The sequence below is a fragment of the Sus scrofa genome, chromosome 5, assembly GCF_000003025.6.
Source record: "Sus scrofa isolate TJ Tabasco breed Duroc chromosome 5, Sscrofa11.1, whole genome shotgun sequence".
Taxonomy (NCBI): domain Eukaryota; kingdom Metazoa; phylum Chordata; class Mammalia; order Artiodactyla; family Suidae; genus Sus; species Sus scrofa.
The window spans coordinates 46,197,752-46,224,078 of NC_010447.5; the positions used below are offsets into that span (position 1 = coordinate 46,197,752).

Here is a 26,327-nt window from a genome sequence, read left to right on the forward strand (position 1 = left end):
TAACCCAGTTGGACTGCGGGATGATAGAGGCAGCACTGTTGAGGGTCCATGGGAGAGACCAGACTTATCAGTCACCAATCTGAAGAAGCACTGCCTGAGTTCATCTTTATTTTCAATTGCCCCCAACCCCCCACACCCCTGACCCAGGGCAGCAGCCAGGGTCATGCTGGAGTGTATCAAGTTCATTGTCACCCAAGAGCCTTGAACCAGAGGAAAAGAGAAGAACCTTTCCACCATGAGACATGGACTTAGGGTCACATTCTGGTCCAGTGGGCTGGATATGAATGTGTTTTGCTCTCCCGTCCTCAGCCCCGTCTGTTCCTTCATCCCTTCCTCCAGGATCCACTGCCCAGCTGGGCCTCTCTCAATGCTACTCAAACAGTTATTCTCAGCTCCCACCATCCCTCCTTGAAACCTGCTACCCACAGCGTCAGTGTTCCTGACTGCAGTTCAGGGCAGCACAGCAAGACATTGGCTCTGAGGTTGACTGTCAGGGATTACTGCAGCAAAAGGGTATCTTGATCCCTCCAAACTGACTGCAGCTCAATTCTCTTCATTAACAAAGAGTCTCTCTATTCAAAAGATGTGGAAGAAACATGTTCACAATATGTTCCCTTTGAAACGTGGCTTGCAGGTGATGAGAATTTAAAACATAGCATCCATTTCAATTCATTGACAACACACCTCAGAGACAAACAAATTTAGCATATGGCTTTAGGCAAGCACCCTGGTGAATCAGAACAAAAGCTGTGTTAGAATTGATTACAAATGTTCGAATCAGGGAGTTCCTGTTGTGGTGCAGTGGAAACAAATCCAACTAGTATCCATGAGGACGCGGGTTGGATCCCTGGCCTCGCTCAGTGGGTTGGGGATCTGGCGTTGCTGTGAGCTATGGTGTAGGCTGCAGATGCGGCTTGGACCCCAAATTGCTGTGGCTGTGGTGTAGACTGGCAGCTGTAGCTCCAATTCGACCCCTTGCCTGGGAACGTCCACATACCACGGGTGTGACCCTAAAAGGCAAAAAAAAGAAAAAGAAATGTTTGAATCAAAAGACCTTATAGAGCCTGAGAAGTTTGAGAATATCTAAAGCACCCCCCCCCATTTTAAAGATAAGAGAAATGGGGTGTTGGGGATCCTAAGGGTCAAAAACCTGGAATGAGGTTTGCTAATCAGAAACCAGGACTCCATGTTCTTCAGGCTCTTTCCATCTTCAAACATCTCTATTTATGTGCCAGAGTCTGTCAAAATTTATTTTTAAATGACAGAAAATCTATCCAGTTAAATACATGCTGCTTTATCTCTAGATGGCAGCTTGACACACAATCTTCACATCCTTTAGCAACACACCAACTTGAGATAAAAGTCATTAATTCCACAAAAGGAGAAAAATGAAAAGCCAAGTACTTGTTGAGTTGCCACAGAGAGGTTGACCAGCCAGCATGTGAGCACAGATACCAGGTCCTCCCAGGGCCTGAGAAAGCAGGACACAGCATCAAAGCTGTCAAAAGATGACCTGGCCAATCATCTGCAGGTAACTTAAATTACACAATATCATCAAGTGTTTTGGTTTCATTTTCCCATTTTGGAGATTTCCAAAACCTGCCATGCAACCACCCTTCTAGTTCTCAAACAACTTCCTAATTTAAAATGTTCCTTGTCAATGACATCAATTGCCCTTTGGCTATGGGGAGGATGTAAATCATAAATAAAAAGCCAGTTCTGGAGTTCCCATCGTGGTGCAGCGGAAACGAATCCATTCTAGCTAATGCCGGGTTTAGAAAGATGGGACTAGCAGAGGTCTGCAACCCAGGGTTGCACAATTATTGTTAGCATCATAGTGGCCAGAGATGGAGAGATGGACATTCCCATCTTAGTGGAAGATCACCCCTTTGGGAATTCTTCACCCAGGCCTGGTTTAGATGCTCCCAGAGGACAATGCGCACCCCTCCAACCAATCACATGCTCCTGGAACCTTAACTGGGTCTGTCATGATTGTAAACCAACTTGAACCCAAGTACCAGGTTATAGAATTTACTTTTAATAGGAACTATGAGACCTTGGGAAGTTTTCTGTGTCCGTTTTCTCACTTGAAGATGGACCTAAGAGTATCTATGTCAGTTTCTTTGTTTATTAAAACAATATATATATATATATATATATATATATAACAGTAGCCACCTCAGAGCGGTTGTAAAGATGAATATGCTCTTATGAATGATAGCACATGAAAGCACTGCAACCCCAGAAGCGATCAATAAATACCAGCTTATTATTACAAGTCCTAACACATTAGTTGTCTTCTCCTCTATGATTTTTTTAATGTTCACCAACTAGATAGATAAGTGCTAGCATGTGATGGGGGTTTTTTAAACCCACAAGATCTGAAATCAGACAGAAATGGAGTAGCATCCAGACTCTGCCATTTACTACCTTTCTTTAATTTAAAAGATACATTTTTTACACTTTAACATTGCTGAAACTGAAATGTGTCTCACATTCAGTGAAAGTGGGCATTATCTCTGATCTGGGGCAAGTTTTTTAAACTCTGTAAAACAGGTGACATTACCTTCCTTTCCTAAGGTTGTAGTAAGGCACAAACTGCATAGTCGTGCATCCCCCTAACACACAACAGGCAGCCCTGATAAACCATTTCATTGTGCACCTTATGAATCCAGTGGCTCATATATAGGAAGGACTCATTATCCATGGAAATTTAAAAACAGGACCCATACCCATTCTTTTCTCATGTGTGTGGATGTTCCTGCCAGAGTGGCCTATAGAGAAGGTCAAGGGCTTTAAGTTCCTGTGAACTCTCAGAAAGATAATGAAGAGACCCAGAGCCCTGTGAGAGGAGCTCCAGCTGCTTTCAACATGCCAGCCAGACACAGATAATGGTCCAGCCCCCACTCAGGGCCACTGATAGCATCTAAATCTGTGCTGAGACCAAGGTTAGGTTCAAAGTTCGTATGCTAGGGTCAGAGAGTATAGAAAGGTGATTTTGACAAACCTATTTACAGGTTTTTGGTTTTTTTTTTTTTTTGGTCATGCCTGAGGCATGCAAAAGTTCCCCAACCAGGGATCAAAACTGCACCACAGCAGTGAACACCAGATCCTTAACCCACTGAGCCATCAGGGAACACTCAGTTACCATTCTTTTTTCTTTTTTTTTCTTTTTAGTTGCACCTGCAGCATATAGAAGTTTCCAGAATAGGGGTCGAATGGGAGCTGCAGCTTCAGCCTGCACCACAGCCACAACAACACTAGATTCAAGCCACATCTGAAACCTATGCCACAGCTTGCAGCAAGGCCGGATCCTTACCCCCCTGAGCAAGGCCAGGGATGGATCCCACACCCTCATGGACACTATGTCGGATTCTTAACCTGTTGAGCCACAAGGGGAACTCCTCAGTTACAATTCTTGACCTGTAATAACAGCTACCTAGTTTTGAGCACTTACTTCACTAATCCCCGTTAAATTCTTCACAATACCCCTATGAAATATAACCGAATTTATCAGTATTCCTGTCTTCTGAGGGCCAGGTGTTAAAGTCACACCTTAATAAAGGGCAGAAGTCTGCCTGGTTCCAATGCCTACGTCCTTAACCACCACATTTGCTCTTATGAACATCAGCTGGAGAAGGCAGTGAGTCTTTCCCAAACTTTGAGGTCTCGCTTTCAACACAGCCAAGCATCATCCTTTCCAGCAGTGTGGCAGACTCTCCTGCTCCAGGTGGATGGAGGCAGAAGGGGTAGATGGGTGGCAGAGCTCTGTAGGGAGCTACAGTGGGTTTCCCATCCCAGCTGGTGCTGCCTCTGACTCTGGCCAGCCCTGGCAGACGATGTTTTTCATTTGCCCTTTGCCCACTGCATTCGGGCCTGATTTATTTCCCAGAGCTCCAGGCAGCACCCTGCAGATCACCTCTGTGTCCTCCCTTTTCTTGGTGGGCTTCCTCCATCTTTCTTTTTTTTTTTCTTTTTTAAAACTTCCAGTTCTTCAAAAGTCTCTCTCCTCATAAGTTATTTCTTTCTACAGAGGACTGTACTTCCTGGCCAAGAAACTCTTTATTCATCCTCTGCAGATGTGAGTCACAATGAAAAGTCACAGTTGGAGATCTCTCATCTGAACTTTCCAGAACGTCCATGGTAAACACACATGTGCAGGCATGTGAGGAAAAATGGAGAAGCCAGAGGAAGAGGTGCACAGCGTTTTAAGTTTCCTGGCCCCCAATTAGGATGTCTGCTCCTTGCACTATCAGATCTCCCAGGGATCACAGAGAAAGATCAGCCAAGCAGAGGGTTCGAGAAGATACACCGTGCATCAGCCTTCCCTCCACATAAGTCACTATTCTGCATACATTCCTTCTCGGCTGAGGAAACTCAGAGAGCTCTTTACCTCATACCATCTCCCATTTCTAGGCAATACGGTAAACCAGCTGATAAATCATGCAATCACCAAGTCGTCACATCCCTCCACGAGGTTCAGGGACGTGTGTTTTTAATACAGAACTGAAGGCCATGGCAGTTGAAGTTGTCAGCTTCTGAATAAGGGACAGTGACCTATTTAATCTCTCCACTACACCCATAAGGGAAATAAGGTGGTCACATCTGCCAGGACTTGGCCTTACAGAGGTCCCACGTGATGATGCCGATTGAGGCAAAGACAAAGACGAGAGCTGCTTAGGAGCTGAGGCGGAAGCACCGGAAGTGGGATCCATTGGGCAAAACACACCAACCCTATCACCTTTTCTGTGGCCAGCCCTGAATCCTGAGCAGCACACCCCAACTACTGAGATGATGGGTCAGCAGAACCACTGCCTCCTGCCTCGTTCACTTACTAGAAGAGAGAAAATGGCGGAAAACCGTGTGCATTTTTGCAGAAGTGACTTGATCTGCAGCTGGAAAGATATTAGGTATGATTGTGGCCTTGTTTAGTCGTCCCACTCACACCAAAAACCACAGCAGACAGTTTCAGCCACTTGCTAGGCAGGACTGGCCTTTGGAAATGCCAGAAAACAGATTATTTTTTCATATTAAAGTGATCCTTTGGCAAGGTGACGCTTAAGTCATTATCCTCAACTAGGATTAAACCACTGTATCAGGCAACTTCGACAGAAGCTATGCTCCTCCGTGTCTGCCCCCCATCCCTAGGGTCCCCCTGGAATGTTCCGAGTTTCATGGTCTGTGTGTTTTACTTGCCTTTCATGGTGGTGACCCACCAGTTCCATAAATTCAACATAAATTAAATGTCCCCAAACAAGTGGATACAATTAACATTCCAAACATGCAGTAATTCATGCTTGGGAAAAACTTCTCAATTACAGGTGAGCCATTTCACACACACACAAGCTGGCCCCTGCTACACCACACCAGGTGTAAATATTATCCAGGTATCTCATAAACTTCTGAGAGGTTACAGGTCTGAGTGATTTATCATTAACAAAGGGGTATGACCTCGTCCTTCGGTTTTGCTAAGGGATGCAATCTTTCTAACTTTGCAGATAAAGGGACTTTGCGTGCTGCTGGGATTCTTGTTTGTTTCTCTTTTAAAGGGTTATATTCCTTGGGATAGGGTAGAAGTCATTGTTGTGCTCCAACCAGACCCTGTTTTAGGACCACTGCACCCACCCCCAGCTGCTGCTGGCTCACAGTGAAGATTCTCTGCCAGCTGTGGGACACTGCTTCAACGAGTAACGTCCCCAGAAGGGGTGGCTGGCTGCCAACGAGTGGCTGATTCAAGGATACAGAGGTCCAGCCCTGTGCCTCGATCAGAGACAACTGGGAAGGGCCACCCAGCTCCAGAGCTTCCCAGAAGGGCAGCCAGGGCCTGCTCCAGTTAAACCCACACTGTCAGTCAGCTTGTCCTCTGCCCAACCCTGCCCTTCCTTTCCTCTCCCCTAAACTCCTTCAGCATCCAGTTCCTTGGTGTGCTTCCAGCAAATCCAACCAAAGACAAGCAGTTTTCTAAGTGCAGCAAGTTATTTTTTAAAATTGTACTGAGGAAGTTATGGGCACCCATTCAATCATAGGTCTTGTGAAGGCTGAAAACAGTCTTTGAAATGGAATTCTGATTCCATTTCAAAATTACCCATTTGCGAGCATCGGCTCAGACTGTGTTCTGAACACTAGCCCAATGCAGTCAAGAGGGACAGGAGTTACATCATGTGCAGGAGTATCACACCTTCACAAGTAAGGGAGGTGAAACCTCGCCAGGCGAGTCATCTGTATGTCGCAGCACCATGTGCCACTGGAAACTGACATCAGAGCATGGGGTGCTGGTCTGTGGATTTCACCCTTGACCTTAGAGCGTGCCCCTGCTTTATAACCTCACATCCTAGGAAGCCTTGACTCTAAAGCTACTTGATGAGAACAGTTCTACACATGACAATGAGTCCTGAATGCTTTATTCCCAACACTCCAAACTTTTAATAACAGGGAACAGTTCCTGGAACTGATTGATTACTGATGACTTTGTACTCTTGACCACATCCCCAAGAAAGCAGATGGCAGACAGGCCTGAGTGGGGATCAAGAGCCTCCACCTCTGCGTTGCTAGGGAGGCAGCACCGTCTCCCAGAAAAACCTCAAGAAACATCATCCCCAGGCTCTGGTCCAGGCTAGGGCCCTGGAATGGAGTTAAGGATGTCACAGGAGTAGAAGCTGGAAGGAAAGCAGGTGCCTGCCCAGCATCTCTATCTTATTACCAGGGGTTTGGCTTCAGAATGTTAAAAACATAGAGGAGTTCTGGTCATGGCTTAGCAGTGACAAACTCCGACTAGAATCCATGAGGATGCCAGTTCATTCCCTGACCTGGCTCAGTGGGTTAAGGATCCAGTGTTGCCGTGAGCTGTGGTGTAGGTCACAGACATGGCTCAGATCCTGGACTGCTGTGTGTGGCTGTGGTGTAGACTGGCAGCTGCAGCTCTGATTTGATCCCTAGCCTGGAACCTTCCATATGCCTCGGGTGTGGTCCCAAAAAACCAAAAAGACAAAAAAAAGGAAAAAAAGTAGATAACATACTCCCTATGAAAAAGTCAACTTAAAATCGTACTACTGCTTAATGTTTTACAGTTTTTTACACCTGGTCTCATCTGACACATCTCTCCCAGAGAGGGCTGGGCTGGTATTACCATCTCAGCGTTATGCCTGGTTAAATGACTTGCCCAGGATCACACAACTGATGAATGTTGGGATCAGATTGTCAGCTTCTTGGCTCAGAGTTCTTTTCGATAAAATTATGCCAATTTGCAATTTGTCTACATTATTTCTCCAGGCTCATGTCCAAAGCCCCAAAGCCTTGTTTCCCTCCTTCTGCCTTTCGGGCTCCTACCTTCATTCTAAAGACCTCCATTACATGGGAACAAGGACTACTGATGGCACGGGGTCTTGAACAGGGCCACAAATCACCATGAAAGGCCTCTCTCTCCCTCTCTCTCTCTGACTCCAAACACTCCAGACTCTTTGTGGGTACAACCCAGAGTTTCTGGAGTTTGGCTGACCAGAGGCTATGGGGGATCAAGTTATCCAACTTCTAGTATTCAGTGTCTTTGATGAACCTGGTTTGTGTCAGTGGCCTCCACGAGAGGGAGGAAGAGAAGAAAAAGCTTTAAAGAGCTCACCAGTTTCCTAGACACAATCACTGTTCCTAGGAAAGCTTTCCAACCCTGGTCAATAGGTTTTGCTACTGTTCTGTGAGGCCCTTTCTGGACTGTACTCTTGTCAAACTGGTATTCTGTTTCTTCTTTTTTAAAGTTTTTATTTTATTTATTTACTTATTTATTTGGTTGTGTCCAGGGCAAGTGGAAGTTCCTGGGCCAGGGACTGAACCTGAGCCACAGCTGCAACCAGAGCCACTGCAGTGACAAGGGTGGATCCTTAACCCACTGTGCCACGAGAGAACCCCATAGCCTTCTGTTTTCGCAGTACAGAAATGCTGGGGCTAAAGAAAGCGGCTGGGGATATGATGGTTTCAGGACCAGCAGCAAGCATCTCTGTGCCTCAGGTGGATGCATTAGAGCTTGTGGGCGGGCTAATGAGAGCTAATTACTCTATCTACTCCAAAAGCCAACCAGCAGCAACAAGAAAAGCCTGGTAAAACATGCTGGGTTTTCAGGCTTTGTTCGAAGGGCTGCTGCCAAAATGATTTGGCTGAAGTGAATGGCACAGGGCTGCCCAACTGGATTGTTATCTCAGGATCATAAAGCCTAGTATTCCAAGTCTTTTGTATGCTATATATCAAGAGTCAGGTCAGCACCAATGTCATCCTTCCAGACTTAATTTACCCTCTTCATCATTATCAACACTACCTCCAAATGCCCACTTTGGCTGCAAATTAAGAAATCAAACAATGGGCCTGGAATTTTAGGAAAACAGTTGCTTACTGACCATTAGAAGTGGGTGTGGCATTTTACAATGTATTACCCTCTGCAATAGTCACAAGATTTGGCCAGCAGTTCCCTCACTTTGATCCTTGGACTCCCTGAAACTCAGAAATCATGTCTATTTCACTTAATCACTGACACTTAACTACATCCGCGTTTTACGAGAAGCATATACATATGGCATGAATTATACAAAAGCACGACTCTAATTTATGAATTTATATAAATTATATTTTTAAAAGGCTTTCCCATCTTTGTCTCCCCATTAAAGAGGGGGCAGGGAATGGAAAAACCACAGAGCAGCAGGTCTAAACTAGAACAAGAGCATCAGTTATTAACTCAATAAAGACCCATCCTCTTCTATATCAATCCTAAGTAGATGTATTGTTAAAAATGTAACCATGGTTTCAGGGACAAAAAGAGATGGTCCAAGGCATATTTTAAAGAAGATTCCAAAAGGGTGTTATCGTTAACTCCATAGAAACAAGACCGCGCTGGATTATACTTCAACCATAACAACATTTACAATTACTTGACCCAATTTATTAAAATAGAAAAATCTGAATAAACATACAGTAGAAGTTAAACGGCAAGACAACCCTTATCTCCAAATTCCTTTTTTTTTTTTTTTTTTTTTTTTTTGTCTTTTTAGCTATTTCTTGGGCTGCTCCTGTGGCATATGGAGGTTCCCAGGCTAGGGGTCCAATCGGAGCTGTAGCCACCAGCCTACGCCAGAGCCACAGCAACGAGGGATCCGAGTCGCGTCTGCAACCTACACCACAGCTCACGGCACTGAGCACTGAGCAAGGGCAGGGACCGAACCCGCGACCTCATGGTTCCTAGTCGGATTCGTTAACCACCGCGCCACGACAGGAACTCCTCCAAATTCTTTAGGCAGAAATAATGTTAGTGAAAGTTTTTTTTTTTTAAGTGATAAACAAGATCTAGCATAAGGACCAGTCAGATCCAACCCAGCTTTTATACAGTATGAAAAAAATGAAGATTTCTGCAACATCTCTTTTTCCTGAGTTATTTAGAAACCTGGTCTTTTCTCATGATTTTCCACAACTTTTCCGTAAGGCTGATCTGTTATCTGAATGTTTATGATACATGGACAAGTAACAACTTTATGAATAATGCCAAAATTCTCAACTATGTGTGTAAAGGAATGCCTGGGTTGTTGTCCTTCTAGAGAGCTGTCTGTGCTTTTTACGTAAATCCCTAGATAAAACACGTTTTCATTTGGCTCTGAGTATAGTCCTAAACTGGAGGGGGTGGGGGTCATCATGAAATTCTCCAAGCAAAAGGATTCTGGAGAAATAGGTGATTTATCCATACCAGAAAAATACATCTACCAAACGGGAAAATAAGTGGAGCAGATAAATGTTTCTTGCACTTACATATAAATAACATTTACTAAAATTTCACAAGTCTGAGCCTTGTATTCTGAAATTTCTAAACAAAAAAGAATGGCAGCATTTTCAGCTTTGAGACTAAGAAACACAATGAGCTCATGATGGCCACGCATCACTGAGGCCACAATGAATGGGGCCAGGTCCTGTGCTAGGCATCTCACATGTACCACTTCGGTGTAATTTAATATTCCTACAAGGTTGACATGGCTGTTCTCATTTTAGAGACGAGGAAACCAAGTTACAGTGCTAAGACATGACTAAGTTGGGATTCCATCCAAGGTAGGTCTGACTCCAAAACCTAAAACAGTTGCTCTGCGCAATAGCATGGCCAAGAAATGTCAAGCAGAGATCACAATGATGGGATTGTTTCCTAAGCTGAGGGGATCAGCTCTGGAGTCAGAAGCTCCAGATTTTAATTATGCCTCTATGGAGTGGTGGTTTCCTGCAAATTAATGGAGATGAAAATAGTGTTTAACCTCATAAAGTTGAAGTGAGAAGCACATAAAAAGAGCCCAAGTGAAAGAGCTTTACAAAACAGGTGAGCACTGTTATTGTTACCTCCCTTCTCTGGCTGCAGCTGGTGACCTGCAGGTGAGCCGGGCTGTGGGCTCCTGGCAGTCCACCTGCAAGGCAGGGAGCCACCTCCATGAGGCTTAGCGACACAAAGACTGGAGCCCAAGAGAAAGGAACTTAATAGGTGGGGAATGGGGGGGGGCTCTCCGCTCAGTCTACCTTCTCCTGTACTAAACACATAAACGGTTGTGGGCCAACTCTGTGACAGGCATAGCCAGCTGCTGGTCCCAAGCACTCAGCCACTTGGGAAACTCTGGAAGCCCCCTTGCTTGCAGCAAACTCACTCCCGCCCTGAAGGAAAAGAAATTTAAAACAAAACCAAACTACTGGGGGCCCAACAAGAGCCTTAAACTTTCTCATCATCTTTCCCTATTCTCTCTCTCATACACACACACACACACACACACACACACACACACACACACACACACACAGGAAGCAGATGTGAAGGTTCTTCCATGGTACCCAGTGGATGCCTCTATTAGGCTAAGCACTTTTATCCTCATTAGGAAACTTAATAGTAGTCTACTTTGGGATAGAATTTTAAACAGTCAGTATAGTGACTTCCAGAGCAGAAATGGTTCATTTGAGCATAGAAAAGGAAGGCTGAAGATCCAAGGTGGAAAAAAAAATCCATATATCTGACGACATACAAATTGTTAAACTTATATATCACGAAAAAAAAGAGGTGAAAATATTTGCAGCAACTATGAGAAAGGGTTAACATGTGTTAAGATGTCAAAGACATAGAGTTTACGACAAAATGAGAAAGGTACTAATTCCCAATAGATCAAATGGGGAAAGTACGAGAACAGTTTGTTAAACAGGAAATACAGCCAACAGACATGTACATGTTTGACCTCATGAATATCAAGTAAGTTTTTTAAAAAAGAAAAATGAAATAGCTTTTCTCCTAGAAAGTTATCGAATGTCACTAAAATGAGACTATCACTCTGCTAAGGGCAGAGTAGTAGAATGAGCAGACACTTTTTTGGCAGCTAATATCAATATGGGTCAAGAAAACGATGCACTGTGACCCACACCTTCAGTTTGACTTCTGGTCATCTTGTGAAGACAAGAATTATGAAAATACAGAAAATGCTGACTACGTAAAGCTGTCATCAAACGTTGAAAACAGGCTGTGTGCTCTGTAATGGGATTAAATACATTATGAAACACCCATAAGTGGAATATCTTACAGTCCTCAGAAATAATATTTAAGATATTGTAGTAGTGTTAGGAAATGTGAATAAAACAATGTGAAGGAAAAATAAAGGATAAAAATTACTCAGAATACTTCAAATAAGGAAAAAATATATGAACAGGAAAAAAAAGGTAGGATGAGTTCCCACTGTGGTGCAGTGAGTTAAGAATCTGCAGTGGCTCATGTTGCTGCAGAGGGACAGGTTTGATCCCCAGCCCAGCTCAGTGGGATAAAGGATTCAGTGTTGCCGCAGCTGTGGTTCAGATTCAATCCCTGGCCCAGGAACCTTCATATGACGCAAGTGTGGCCATAAAATTAAAAAATAAAAAGTTTTTTTAAAAAGGAAACATCCCAACAATACTTGTTCCTTCTTCATGTGGTAAGAATACTGGGGACTTTTTTTTTTGGCTGCACCCGTGGCTTGCAGAAGTTCCTGGGGCAGCATTCAAACCTGTGCCACAGCAGTGACCCAAGCCGTCGCAGTGACAATGCCAGATCCTTAAGCCACTAAGCCACCAGGGAACTCCAGAGGACCTTTTTTTAAAATTGTATCTTATGTTTTTTCTCTAGCAGTCAAATCTTCTAGAAGGTGTATATATTACTTTTATAATTACAAAAAATTTTAATACTCTCAACTTCAAATCCACAAAAAAGCCCAATAGATGGACATCCAACTGCTCTCCAGGTCACTCGCACAAATACCAAAACACTGTGCAAGAGCAGGTAAGGCAGTGAACAGGGGGAAGGAAGCTTTGTTTTAAATCTTGGGCTATAAAAACAATAGGCTTCTTGATGTGAAAACAAAAACTTCTCATGTCCCACTTATGAAAACTTATTTTGGTAATTCACAAAACATTTTCCCTCAGAGGATTTAAACCCATACACCAAAATTATCTCCACAGAACAAACCAGTTAAGCAAGCAGGAAGTTTACTAGGAACACCCTAAAAATTAATAATTGTTTTTACAGCTTTGATAAAGCCACGCCAGCTCATGTTAGTACACAGTGTAACACATACAATCTCCAGTGAGTCTGTCACTTCTAAACAGGAGAGCGTGAAAGCCTTAGCATAAGATTTTTCTCGTTGAGAATCATGGATGGGTTGGCGAAATTAATAGGTTCTCCTCTCAAAGGGTGATTTCTTAGAGTAAAATTAGCTATGCCAAACTCTTCGCATTCATTTTCTTGTTTCATCTTCACAAGTCTACAAAGCAAGGTTCCTCCGTCTCGGCACTACTGGCATTTGGAGCCAGGTATTTCTTTGTTGGGGGCAAGGTGGGGAGTGGGTTGTCCTGTGCATTGTAGGATGTTTATCATCATCCCTGGACTCTACTTACCACGTCTGTCTTCCCTCCACCCCCAGTTGTGACACAAGACGTGTTTTCTGACATTGCCAAATGACTCCTACAGGGCAAAATCACCTTAGTTTAAAACCACTGCTACAAGGTCTGTACTATTATCGCTCCCATTTAACAAATGAGGAAACTGAGACACAGCTATAGGTCCATCTAAATCCATATCCCAAGATCCAAAACTCTAGCCTGTCTTCATGCCCAGGCAGGAGGTCTATCTTGTAGTATAACTGATACTGCTTGAGTCTCCTTTGCATCCCCATGGAGCCTCATCCATTTGGCACATTGGCCAAATTAACCATTATTCTCTTCACATAAACATTTACTGGATCCCGGAGTTCCTGTCCTGGCTCAGAGGTTAGTGAACCCAACTAGCATCCAAGAGGACACGGGTTCAATTCCTGGCCTCGCTTAGTAGGTTAAGGATCTGGCGTTGCTCTGAGCTGTGGTGTAGGTTGCAGATGCGGCTGGGATCCTGCATTGCAGTGGTTCTGGCATAGGCCAGCGGCTACAGTTCCTTGGGAACCTTCATATGCCATGGATGCGGCCCCAAAAAGACAAAAAGACCAAAAAAAAAAAAAAAAAAAAAAAACCAAAACCACAAAAAACATTTACTGAGTCCTACTAGGTAGTAGGGTTTGGCAATAAAGGCACAGTCATGGCCTTTAACAAGTATATGAGTTACTTGAAGAAATAAGATATAACCAGAGATAAGCCATTCGGAGCATCTGTTTGGAGGAAAACTCTGTTTCCTTATCTAGAAAATGGAGATAATGCCAGTGCCGCCCTCATAACTAGCTGAGATAGCGTAAGTCAAGTTCCTACCACAAAGTACAAGTTCAAAGAACTAGATCCCAAATTCATCATAACTTACAGGCACAGACATTGGAAGAATCACGGCATCTCAAAATCATGAGGCTGGAAGGAACCTTCAAAAACAACCGTGAACTTGCCAACCACTTGGTACTTTAGTATTTAAAACTCTAAAAATTTAATTACCTACTTCCAGCAGAGTCTGCTGGCTAAGCTCAGACTGAGGATCTCCACAAGGGTCTCCTGCTGAACTGCTTTAAGGGATTCTGGAGGAAAGAAGGGGATTTTAGCAGAGACAAGCAGTAGGCAAAGCAGAAAGGTTGAGCCGACTTAAAGGACCCTAGGGGTGCAGAGCCCAGGTCTGAGCACAGGGGAGCAGATGAGCTTGGAAAACAGATGAGGTCACAAGGGACACATTGACATCACAGTGACAGAGTGGTGACACTGACCAGGTGAGACCTAGGAACCATTTCTCCTAAAAAAGCAACTAAGGGCTTTAAAAGAATTAAATTAAAACAAAATTCATCTGGAATGGATAAGTGATGAAGTCCTATTGTACAGCAAAGGGATATATCCAGTCTCTTGGGACAAACCATGATCGAAAATAATAGAAGAAAGGGAATGATAGATATGTATGACTGGGTCACTTTGCTGGACAGCAGAAATTGGCACAACATTATAAATCAAATGTAATTTTTTAAATTAATTAAGTCAATAAAATTTAATTTATTAAATTTTAATAAATTGGAGTTCCCGTCATGGTGCAGTGGAAACGAATCCGACTAGGAACCATGAGGTTGCGGGTTCAATCCCTGGCCTCACTCATTGGGTCAAGGATCTGGCAATGCTGTGGCTGTGGTGCAGACCGGCAGCTACAGCTCCAATTAGACCTCTAGCCTAGATGCTACGGGTGCAGCCCTAAAAAGACAAAAAGACAAAAAAATAAATTTCAATAAATCAACTGTAGGTTAAAAACAAACACAAGGGCTGCTACAAGGCACACACCCACCTTACATTATGAAGTTGGAGAATTTCTCAGTCTAAAAGATCAGTATTCCAATAGCTTCAGAGCATTCCCTGAGAACAATAGGCAATTACTTGCTCTAGATCTAGGAAAGTGCAGGGTTTGCCAGAACAGAGTCAGTCTCCCTCCCCCATGTCTACAGGTCCTACCAACATAGCCCAAGGAAACGAGCACAAAGCAGCCAGATGTTCTCTTCGTTAAATTGGAATTTCAATACCTGACGTCTCCCAAAATGTAAGGACTGGTGTAAATTGCCTAAAATACTGTGTAGACTCAAACCAAACCCATCTACAGGCTGTCTCCATCTCAAACCCACCACGATGAGAATGCTGCTATGAGCCAGAGCCCACAGGAGGCCAAAGAAAGGACCAGGCAGGGTGATCTTGTACCAACGGTTTATTGGGAAGATTTGTCTGATGATGAGATGCAAAATACAGGGAAGAGACTAACTGCATGGTCTGTATCAGAGATGAATGGGATGGAAACCAAAACACTGGTAGAGGGAATGAAGAGTGATTCAAAAAATACTTGAAAGGCAAAAATGACAGGGCTGAGGGCCAGGAGTGGGAGTCTCTAGGATACCAGACACAAACTTGACCCCTTGTAAACTTTTTTTTTGCCCTTTGCTTTCTTACTTCATTTATCATAAATGCTTTTCCTCTATCTACTTTCCATTATTATTTGGAGATACAACATAATAAACTTAATATTATCTTATTGTTAGACATCTGTATTATTCCCTACTTTTTAGTATTATAGTTTTGCAAGTATTTATATTTATAGCTTTTATTTTTCATTTTTTTGTTTTTTTAAGGGCCGCACGTGTGTAAGTTCCCAGGCTAGGGGTCAAATTGGAGCTACAGCTGCCGGCCTACACCACAGCTCATAGCGCTGCCAGATCCTTAACCCACTGAGCCGGGCCAGGGATCGAACCTGCATCCTCATGGGTCCTAGTCTGGTTCGTCAACCGCTGAGCCACAAAGGGAACTCCAAAATGAATTTAGGTGGTTTTTTTTTGCTTTTTTTTTTTTTCCATTTTTTAAAGTCATATCGAAGTATAGTTGATTTACAATTCTGTAATCATTTCTGCTGACCCACTGTAAACACTGATAATGAAGTGGAGACTTCAAGGTCAGAGGCTAGCTCAGGCTTAAGAGTGACCTCTTTGACTTCCAAGAACCAGGGCCATCTTTATGGACTTGTAACCTCTAAGTCACTCACAGAATCCCATGCTTTGAAAAGGCCCACACCTGGTTTAATGCTCTGTTGTTACCCTCAAGATTCCTAATAATGTTAACTTTGAACTTGTATTTTGTAAATAAGGTCTGACAGGCACAATGGAGCATGCCTGTGAGCAGAGGAGATCTGTTTAATATGTGTGGCCACCATTCCTTGCTGCCCTGTTCATACAGAGTGCTTGCAATGCTCCATAAGTACAGAATTTTGGCAGGACTCACAATGCATGGAATTCGGCAAGACTCTAATCAAGTTCAAGGTAAGTATGTTACAAATACAACTGAGTAAGCAGGTGAGGGAGTACTAACAGCTGCAAGAAGCCATGCTTTCCATTCAAACCAGAATTTGCTGTACATGCAGAAACAAGGCCGTGTCTTTCTAAGAAATACAAACAACCAAGGAATCTGTTCATATCCTCTCTTACTCCTGTTCCTCTCCTGTGTTAACCAACAGCTTATGCTGAAGATGACGGCACAGAAGGAGAAGGAAAGACAGAGCAATCCATAGTTCTTTCTCCTTTCAGTCCTCCCTTCTGTAAGCCAAAGATTGAGAGACTGGGCAAATCGAGACATGAAATAAGGGCAGTGAGTTAGTTCTGTGCAATGTTTCCTCAGTTGTAGTAAGAAGAATATACAAATGGATTTACAAACTACAAAACACTATAAAGTGTGAGATTTGAAGAACTCTGCACACCTTTTAAATGCTCTTATATTTGCATTTAACATTGGCACTGTGTAACATAATGAACAATAAAATTCATGCTGATGGTTTTCCTTTTTAGTGTTCCTTCACTTAAAATAACATTAAAAAGGAAATAAACAGTGAAGAGAGAGACTACAGAAGAAAAAGAAAAGCTTTTTATGCTGGTCCCATTAATAGCACTTTTTCCTGATTCTTGAACAAGGGGCCACACATTTTCATCTTACACTGGGCTCTGCAAATATGAAGCGGGCCCCACTGAGAACCACTGGAACTCAAAAATGTTACACCCATCTAAATATACTGCTCACACTTGGGCATGTTTTTACTGACGTCGTTCAAAGCAGTCCCCAAAAGACCCACCTACAGGTTGATGGGAGAGGTGCTGATTTTTAGTACCATACTTTTCATCATTAGATTGCTTCGGCCCTTTTGCCATCCCACTCATGTCACTACAACAACAAATCTGCTGCAACACTACAACCCAATGTCTTCCAGTCAAAACTCTTCCTAGAAACAATTAAAATGAACATTAAAGAAGACCTTACCAGAAGCAGCATGTAACACAGAGGCCTCTCTGCTGGACTCCCTCCTACAGAGTATTTCCTGGCCTTCTGGTGGTTTGGTGTTAACCAAACCCAGGCTGTGGATCCAGAACCAGGCTGTTTCTCGTCACTTCGAGCACTCAGGTTTCCCCTGGGAAGTTGTTCTGTGAACCCTCCAGTCTGGTGTCTCAAAATTCCTCCTTCAAATACAGTCAAGGTTTCCTTTGTCTCATTTCATTCCCCGCTTCTTGTTTGCGCCACTACTTTCCACCTCGATAAATTAATTTCCTGCCTGGAGACACATCCTGGCAAATGTGTCAGTTTGCATTGTTTAGATGAGAGACTTCTGTCATTCTTTCAAATTTTTCCTCTGTCCCAATAATCCCAAGAGCCAGGCTCTCAGGAGCCTGAGTTTTTTGTCTATGAATTTCCTCTCACTGCCTAAAAAAAAAAAAAAAAAAAAAAAATGCAGACTGCCTGCAGTGAACTTACTCAACTCTTATCTCTTCCAATCGCATTTTTTCCCAATTTCCCCATCCTTTCCTCCATTCCATCTGAAGAAGCATTCTTATGAATTTCAAAGCTAACTTGCACTCCCCACCTGATTTCAATCTATCCCTGAGCTTCTCCCCAGACTCTGCACCCCTTCCCCCCTCTCTTTTGCTGCTTTCATATCACCCTCTCTGCCAGAACCTTCCTCTAACCCACGTGAACAGAGCACATCTCTCCTCTTCAGTGCCCTGAAAGGCTAGGCTAGCGGTTCAAACCTCCCCTGTATTCCTCAGTTTTCTGCACTCCAGACTCCATCTCTGCTGTGCTGAAACTGCTCTCCCTGTTCACCAACGGCCTGGCGGTGGGACCAGGGGCCATTTCTCAGACCTGTCCTTGTACATCTTCCCAGCCAACCTCATCCCATCCCCTACAAAGCACCCCATTTAGCAATTTTTCATGCATTAACAAATATCAACTATACATATGGGCTTGCTTGCTTTTTTTCTTAAAGTGTCTATCACTGACATCTGTTTAAACCAGTGCATTTCCCCCTCCCCAACTTTTTGACAGCTAAATAGTATTCTAAATCTGTTTTTCATTATGGCTATGTATAAGGAGGGCCATGTCCTTTGGGCCCCATTTCCTGTATATGACAATTCTTAAGGGTAAAGATGATGTTTTATTTGTCCTATATTTCCAAGAGGACCTGTCCCAAGGCCAAGAATTGCTTAACAAATGCTCAATGAAACAGTAACGATATGCAACATTAATCCAGTGTTCATTGTATGCCATGAAAACAGCTGCTAATACTTCATATATATTATACGTAATACTTACACTCCACCCAATTATTCCCATTTCACAGAAGACCAAATCACACAGCTCATAAGGACAAGAGATTCCAATCTACATTTGTCTGACTCTGGAGCCCACCCCCTTCATCTCTGCACTTATAGGTAACAAAACTGGCATAAGAACATTCTTAGCTTTTTCAACCAAAGTTGGAGAACAGAGGAGCTCCAAGTATTCTGGTGTAGGCAGGTGGGACTGAGGATAAGAGGTGGGCTTTGGAATGAATTTTAAGTAGATGGAGGCAAATGGTTGCAGCCATAAAGCTAATCTACCATTCAGCCATTGTGCATTTACTGAGAACCTACTAGAAGTTGAATTACTTGCCTCCCCTTCTTCAGGCTCCTCACTACTTCAGTAATAGCGGCCAACATTTTTGAAAACTTATGTACCAAATGTGACATTATTATTTCTATTAAAAATTTCTGTTTCTTTGGCCACACCCATGGCATGCAGGAAGTTCCCAGGCCAAGGATTGAACCGTGTCACAGCAGTGACCTGAGCCACAGCAGTGACAATCCAGGATCCCTAACCTGCTGGGCCACCAGGAACTCCTCTAATTATTTCTAATACGGACAAAAATTCTATGCGACAAACATCAGTACCAGCATTTTACAGAAAGGAAAACTGAGATTTGAAGAAGTTAAATTACTTGTCAAGATTAGACTCCAATAAATAGCAAAGCCAAGATTCAAGTTAAAGTTCTATAGGGCTCCAAAGCCTGACCTCTTTTTTGTCAAATAGAGTGCTGCCTCCTAATTCTGAGAGAAAAGAGTCATTTGGTTCAAGACTCAACTTCTGCGGTGGAACCGTACACAGATTTTTCTCACAAGAAGTCAAGAGGTGGGCAGACCATATTTGGAAAAGTTGTTCCAGAATGCCATCAGCTTCCCAACCTCCTTTCCCCTCAAGGTTCTTGAGTTTGGTGACAAGATGGCTTCTCCATGTAGAAAACAGCACCCATGGTCCAGAGAGAAAAAGTACCAACAGCGACAGGCCTCACAGGGGTGCTGTCAGAAGCCACCGCTTAAAAGAACACGTGGTCGAGCCCCTCCAGCTACTGTGCATCTCATTGGCTTGGACTATGTCACTCAGACACAGCCCAGCTGCAAGGGATTCTGGGAAATCAAGCCCCACCCCCTTCTTAAACTGGCCATCATGACAAAGTAAAATGGTTCAGCTGTGGAAAAAGGAGGGCAGGATGGCTATGAGTGAGCATCTAGCTATGTCTGCCCCCCAGGGGGCTGTAGAGTGCAAGACATCCTACAGACTCAAGGTACCCTGAGGAGAAAAACGCAAAGAAACTTAAATCTGTGTTCCGAAGCCCTCTTGGTTGTGCAGTCACCCACTGCTGGGGGTGGAAGCCGGAAGAATGTGAAAGTTTTATAAAAGCATCCAAGCAGCTGATCCAGAGGAAAAACACCGAGACCCAGGTGACTTCACACAAATCATCCTGGCAGACTCACAGGTTCAATCAGTGTTTCTCCTCTGTGTCCTCACCGTTTCCCTTCCTCCCACTCACTCATTTCCCAGAGTTAATTGAAATGAGAACCTATAGGTTCATTTGACTCTTCCATCATTCATAAGAAAAAGTAGAGCGTGTTCAAATTCCAATTCAAACAAAATCCTCCACCACGCGTTGTTATGAGAAGTGGCATCTTTAGAACAAGATAATGGTTGCAGTGACATTATTTACGCAACTGCAGCCATGCTGTCGAGTTATTATGTTAAGAAAGTAGGCCATGGAATTTTAGCCTTATTACTGTCTTTCAAATAATGTAAATTCAATAAACTATCCCTATAAAAACCTCATACCATCCTGTGATGATGAGATTACATGTATGCAAAATATTATATATGGAGAGAGAGAGAAGGGTGATTAAAAAGCCAGCCCAAGGACTTCTGTGAGCTATGTCCCAGGTGCAGAAATATAAGATGACACAGGCATATTCAGTGATATGGTTCAAACTTACATTCGGAGCATGGACGAGTTAACACAGTTCCCCATGGGCCTACCTACTCCTTCCCAAGAACTACCTCCCTTGCCGAAAGAATCTGGCCACTTATGAATGGACTTGCCCCCTAAAAACAGTACCTTTAGTCCCTCTCTCGCCAGGTAACACTAACTTTTCCTTGTTAACCACCACACAAGACTAGGAATCAGCGCATCTTCTCTCTTGAACGTGCATCTGTTTTTTTATCAAATGCTTAGTTTCTCTAAGTTAAAGGAGAGGTGAAAATACCTTGCCTCACTCTGGAGTTCAAAGGGTGTCCGTAAAATCACCAGCCAGCCCCCAAGGTCATGGTTCTTGACCTTCCTCCTCCACAGTCCATATTTGAGACATGAGCCTTTACCAGAATGACTGCGAGTTAATGGAGTCTGAGTCTGTACAATTCCTTCAGTCATGGGCATTTTTGGGTGCACTATGGGACAGAAACAGCCACGAGATCTTTCTATTCTGAACGCATTACATTTGCCAACACAAACAAGGATGTGAATGTGGGCCAGTCAAAATGTGAGTCATACCAAGTTCTAGGCAGACATGCAACCAAAGTTCAGTCACAAATGTGACAACACACCCACCTGGATCACTCAGAGTCCAAACCCACATTTCAGAAACAGAAGCTCTTCAAGGGGAACAGACTGGTCCAGGTTTCACTCCAACCCTCTTCTCCTCTGATAACTGCCTAATAAGTGTACAGACTTAAAACTGCTGGAAGGGCCCACTTTTTCATCTAAAATCCAGTTGTTTCGTGTTTTAGATCCTTCAAAGTGGGAAAAACTATTGAAGTAAAAGAAACACTCACTTGGCTTTTTGAAACATTATCAACTAATGCCAAACTGGCATCAATAATTACTATATTTAAAAGAGAGTGTGAAAGATGAGTCTTTGTATTTTCCAGGGTGGGTTGGCTCGATTTCGTTTTGTTTTTTCAATCCATGAACTCCACTTAATAAAGCATCAGTCTTTGTGGTGGTGATATAAGTGACAAAAGCTGTAGACTATTGGCTAGAAAAATGGTTCTGACATGCACTGTGATGAATTTGACATAATACACCAGAGAGGCAAGGAAGTGTATAAGCCCAGAGCAGTTTTTGGATAGTGTCGATTTGGGGGCAGTTTGATGACTGGTTTAATTGTGAAATTATCAACCTTTAGCGGAAGGGAAATGCTGGCCAGAGGACAGACACTTTGTTCCCTTTGTCCCCAAACAACACCTCGTGTCACTAACCTTAACAGCTTTGAATCTTATCCTTACACCCATCTGTTTCACCAAGATTAAAAAATAATAATAATAAAATCATGCCTCCTTAAAAGATTTCACAATAGGCTGCTCAATTAGGATTTTTTTTTTTTTTTTTTTTTTTTTTTAACTTTCAAAGCTAATGTGACTTTCTAGGGAGATCTCTGGGAATTAACAAAAAGCCACCATTATGCTATATCTCTTGCCCAGGTTTCAACTGTGAAGGAACATTTCTTTAGTAAAGAATCAAGACACAGGCCCAAAATATGAATGGATATTCATATATTCATTCAATCATTCATTCATTGTTTGGAAAAAGTAATTCATGTCAGGTCAGGTCAAAACTATGTAATAATATCTCTGCAAAGACAGAATGATGAACAAGGTCTTCGTTCAGGTAACAGTTTGAAAGATGTGCTATTTTGAATGCAGGAATTTTTTAAAATGGGAGATGAAGACTTCAAAGTTACTTTTAAAGTAAAAATTCCTAACATAATCTAAATTAATTACAAAATACAAATATGTCATGAACATGAAAGACAGGTTTTAAAAAGAAGTCAGCTAGTCAGTAACTGAGGAGAAAAAAATGATCTTATTCTGATTTATCTCAGGCTGCTACTGTGAGTGACAAAAAGACTATATAAACAGTTAATGAACTCTCCTTTACTGAACTTGTTTCCAAAAAATGCCTACAATGCCCTTGAAATTAGGCACTATTAATCTGTAACTACACTGTGCACTGAATGTCAAGTCAACATCTGTCCATAAAGGCCAGATTCTCCTATTTTAAATAACTATCGCAACTATGATAGCTGCTGGTCAAAGAATTTAACCAAAACCTGATCCTACCTTTCTCAATAACTCAAACATTGTTCTAGTTTTGTCCCTTCTTTTGGCTATGGCACGCAGTGGCTTGATATGGCATCTCAGTTCCCAGACCAGGGATTGATCCCACGCCACAGCAGTGAAAACATCAAGTGCTAACCACCAGACCACCAGCGAACTCCCTCAAACTTTCTCCTTTGAAAGAACTGTGTTTTACTATATATCACATCTTCCTTCTACACACAGAGGGAGCAAGAAAAATACTGGTTAAACCAAGTATATAAAATTACTGTTACTATTCAAAAGTGTGAATGAAATGTAAAACTTTGATATATTCAAGTCCCTAAGCCAGGACTCGTTTCTTGAAAAGGAGTATAAATAAATTTGAACTTGGCTCATCAGGATAACATCCTTGAGATACTACCTGACTGGTTTTAGGCTCCAGTGAACTCTCACCAGCCCACAAAAATTCTACCTCACCTCTTGCTCTTTCCTGCTGAAAAAGTACATTGGAAAACACAGCATGATTTATGTCCTTCCTACAGAATATAAATAGAAACGATTTGGTCACCGTTATTTCAGAGACATGAGACAATTTCTGTTTCTTAGTCCAAAACACACATCGAAATGAAAATGTTCTGGCCTTTCCAGTCAAGCACACCTTCCCTTTGCAAAAAGCCTGATCTCTATCCACCTTGTGCTAATTAAATTTTCGAGAACAACAATACAGATCCAGGTGTTTTATAAACAACAGCAAAAACAAAACAAAACAAAAAAAAAAAACACACTTCTTTCTTGCCCTGAAACTTAACTGTCACCTGGTTAGAAAGACAGAGAACCTCATGTATGAAGTCTTGCATCTCCACACTTGCCAACTTGGGTTATCAGGTGCAATTTGGTGGCTTCTTTCTTTCCTCCTGTCGGGGAAATGCCCTTTGGTTCAGGCACCTGAGGTGCAGCTTTTGATTCACAGTGAAGTCCACAGTTTCCTCCCAACCTGGCAACAGAAGGCTCCTCACTGCTGAGGAACTCTGGTAAAAGCAAAGGGAAACCTGACTCAGGAGTCTCAGCGCAGACACTCTCTTTCCTTCTCCAAAAGAAAGAGCCTTCAGCGATGATGAGTGAGGATCCTGAATCAGTTTATGGAGTTAATTTTTTTCACCAGAAAACAACTGTAGGACCTGGGCACACAAAATCTCCAAGCAAGAAATAGAAAGGGTTTGAAACCACAAATAAGCAAAAATCAGAATTCTACACTTCCACTTGTCAAAATACCCTTTAGCTCTCGACAGGCCATTGCTTTCCCTAAATACCAAACTTAGACACTCAATCAGGTTCTTCATCTATTGCTCTCTGCACTTCTTATTGAAAGGAAGGATTTGTTTTGGTCCCACATGTTGGAAAATTCATGTTCCTATAATTAAGAGTTTGTATGCCACGCCTTCTGCCACATTTCCCTGTAAAAACTCCCTTCTCTAAAAAGGATCCATGAAAACAACTACCAGCCCTCATCTTTCTCTCAAGCAATCCACAGAAGACAGATCCAAAGGTTCTCGGCAGCCTTCCTAACCCCTCCAGATCACAAAGTTGGCAAGCCATGGGATTCTCCGCTAAAATGTAAGAATGAAAACGAGTTGGCGTTGAAGTGTGCCCCCAAGAGACCGGTTTTCCCACAGGCTCAATGAATTTCCCACACCCCAAATGAATTCCTCAAATCTTGACTATGGAAAAGGATTTTTTATGTTATTATGTAAGAATATATAAACATAACAATGACAGTCTTTCATTTAAAGCAACGCATAATAGGCCACAGGAGAACCAAAAAAATACAAAACTTTTCTCCTCTCTCAAAGAGCATAATGTTTGAGTCCATATTTCATAAACTTTTAGTGACATTTTAAAAGAACACCCCTACACACACACACACACACACACACACACACACACACACACACACACACACACACCACTCCTCTGATCGGGGTTCTCAAGTATTATTAGAAGACTAGGGTGTGGGGGGTTTAAGGACACAGTCAAGATTTTACATGTCGAATTCCGGAGGTATTTTTCCCATACAAACTAGTTGAGAGCCCCAGTTGTTAAGCCCTACCGCACCCCGCAAAAAGTGTGGGTTCCCACTGGGAGAGAGGAGTGAGCTGGGAGAGAGGAGTGAGCTGGAAAAGGAAATCGAGTGGGGAAAAGGAGGAGCAGCTACAACCACACAACGGTGCCACTGCTTGCCGGTCCCCAAGAGAGGACAAACGCCCTTACCTGGGGGAGGAGAGCCGCCCGCACGAGTTGCAAAAGTTCTGGTTCACCTTCGCTCGGAGTTCAAAGCGCCGGCCCTCTGCCCCCACGGCAGTCTGGCCACTCCGAGTCCTCTCCCGGCCGGCTCCCGCCTTCCCCACCCTCTCGGCCCTACACCATGTCAGGAATCCGGGCAGGCACCGAGCTGGGAGCTGACATCACTCCCAGTTCCAGGTACCTCCCCTCCCTCGCGCCCGCCCGCCCGCCTCCCTCCCCGCAGAAATTAGCCAAAGAGAGGACGCCGGGGGGGCGTTGGCGCGCCCCCGCTCGCGCTGATTGGGCCCGCGGGCTGTCAGTCAGAGGAGCCCACTAATTTTACACATTCCTCGCTGAGCCCGGCAAGGGCTGGAAGTGGGTGTTGATGGAAAAAAAATGCTGCCTTTCCTGCTATCTCTAAGGGAGGGAGAATAATGGTACGAGGAAGATCCTTGCGGGTGGCGTTTTAAACTTTTCTTGGCGCATTTACCCTCTCCCAGGTCGGAAACGAAACTAACCCACCCAAGCCCCCTTTTGAAGGAAAAACAGTCGCCTCTGTGTCACGGGCAAGTCCGAGTCCGGCGGCGCGTGGAGCAGAAAATGGCTAGCTTGAAGTCAGGCAAATAAAGGAAAACGCCAGCTCCCTCTGCTAACCCTTTTATCTTGGGACGGCTGGGCGTTCCCTTAGACGGGAAATTTAGAACTTCAAAAGCACTTCGGGAAGATGTGAAGGAGAATCCTAGAAACCGCGACCCAGCTCTGGGTTGTTAACCGGGGGTGTTATCCACCATGCGGCGGCTTTTGCTTTTAGCGATGGAAACCCAGCACACGAGCTTCCAGGCAAATAAAATTGAACCTCTGAAGAACAATTACTATTTACCTTTTTAAAGATCTTAAGGCTGCTGTTTCCATGCACAATTGAAGGGGGATGGGGGTGGGGGAACCTCACAATTGAGTTCAGCAAGCCACAGGAGAATAATTACTGTTGAATGGAACCAATTGCAGTGGCTGAGGAATCAATTAAGAATTAACTAACGTTTACGCTGACAGCTATCAGGCAGTATAATACTCCCGGCCAACAAAACAGAAAGATTCCCAGGAAATGGGTCTTTCAGTTTGCCTAATAACTGCTTGCAAGGCAGGACTAAATGGTGAAAAGTGGCCCTCTTTACATGATATATAGATATATTATCCATCATCTTCTGGAATTACAATGAATGAATTATTGGTTTCCTGTTGGATTTTATTGTTTGTTTTTTTGATGGATGACACGTCATACATTTCACCATCCTGCCAAAAATTGTAGAAGGGAGGCAGAGAGTCCACCATTGTGTCTCACTTCAATCTTCACATCCATCCTGTAAAGTGAGTGTCATTAGCCTCATTTTAACCTA

The 26,327-nt window shown here is 43.3% G+C and overlaps 1 protein-coding gene across 18 annotated transcripts in view; it reads right to left on the reverse strand.

Moving 5' to 3' along the window:
* The window catches only part of PPFIBP1 (PPFIA binding protein 1), a 191,518-nt gene extending 166,354 nt beyond the window's left edge, over positions 1–25,164 (reverse strand). For 4 of the 18 annotated variants that reach the window (XM_021092133.1, XM_021092135.1, XM_021092136.1 and 1 more), the window contains exon 1: positions 24,922–25,128. The gene's annotated coding sequence lies outside the window, so the exon portion shown is untranslated. Of the gene's footprint in view, positions 1–24,921 lie in introns of all 18 variants that reach the window. The other 14 variants (XM_013997776.2, XM_021092139.1, XM_021092132.1 and 11 more) reach the window with 8 other exon arrangements.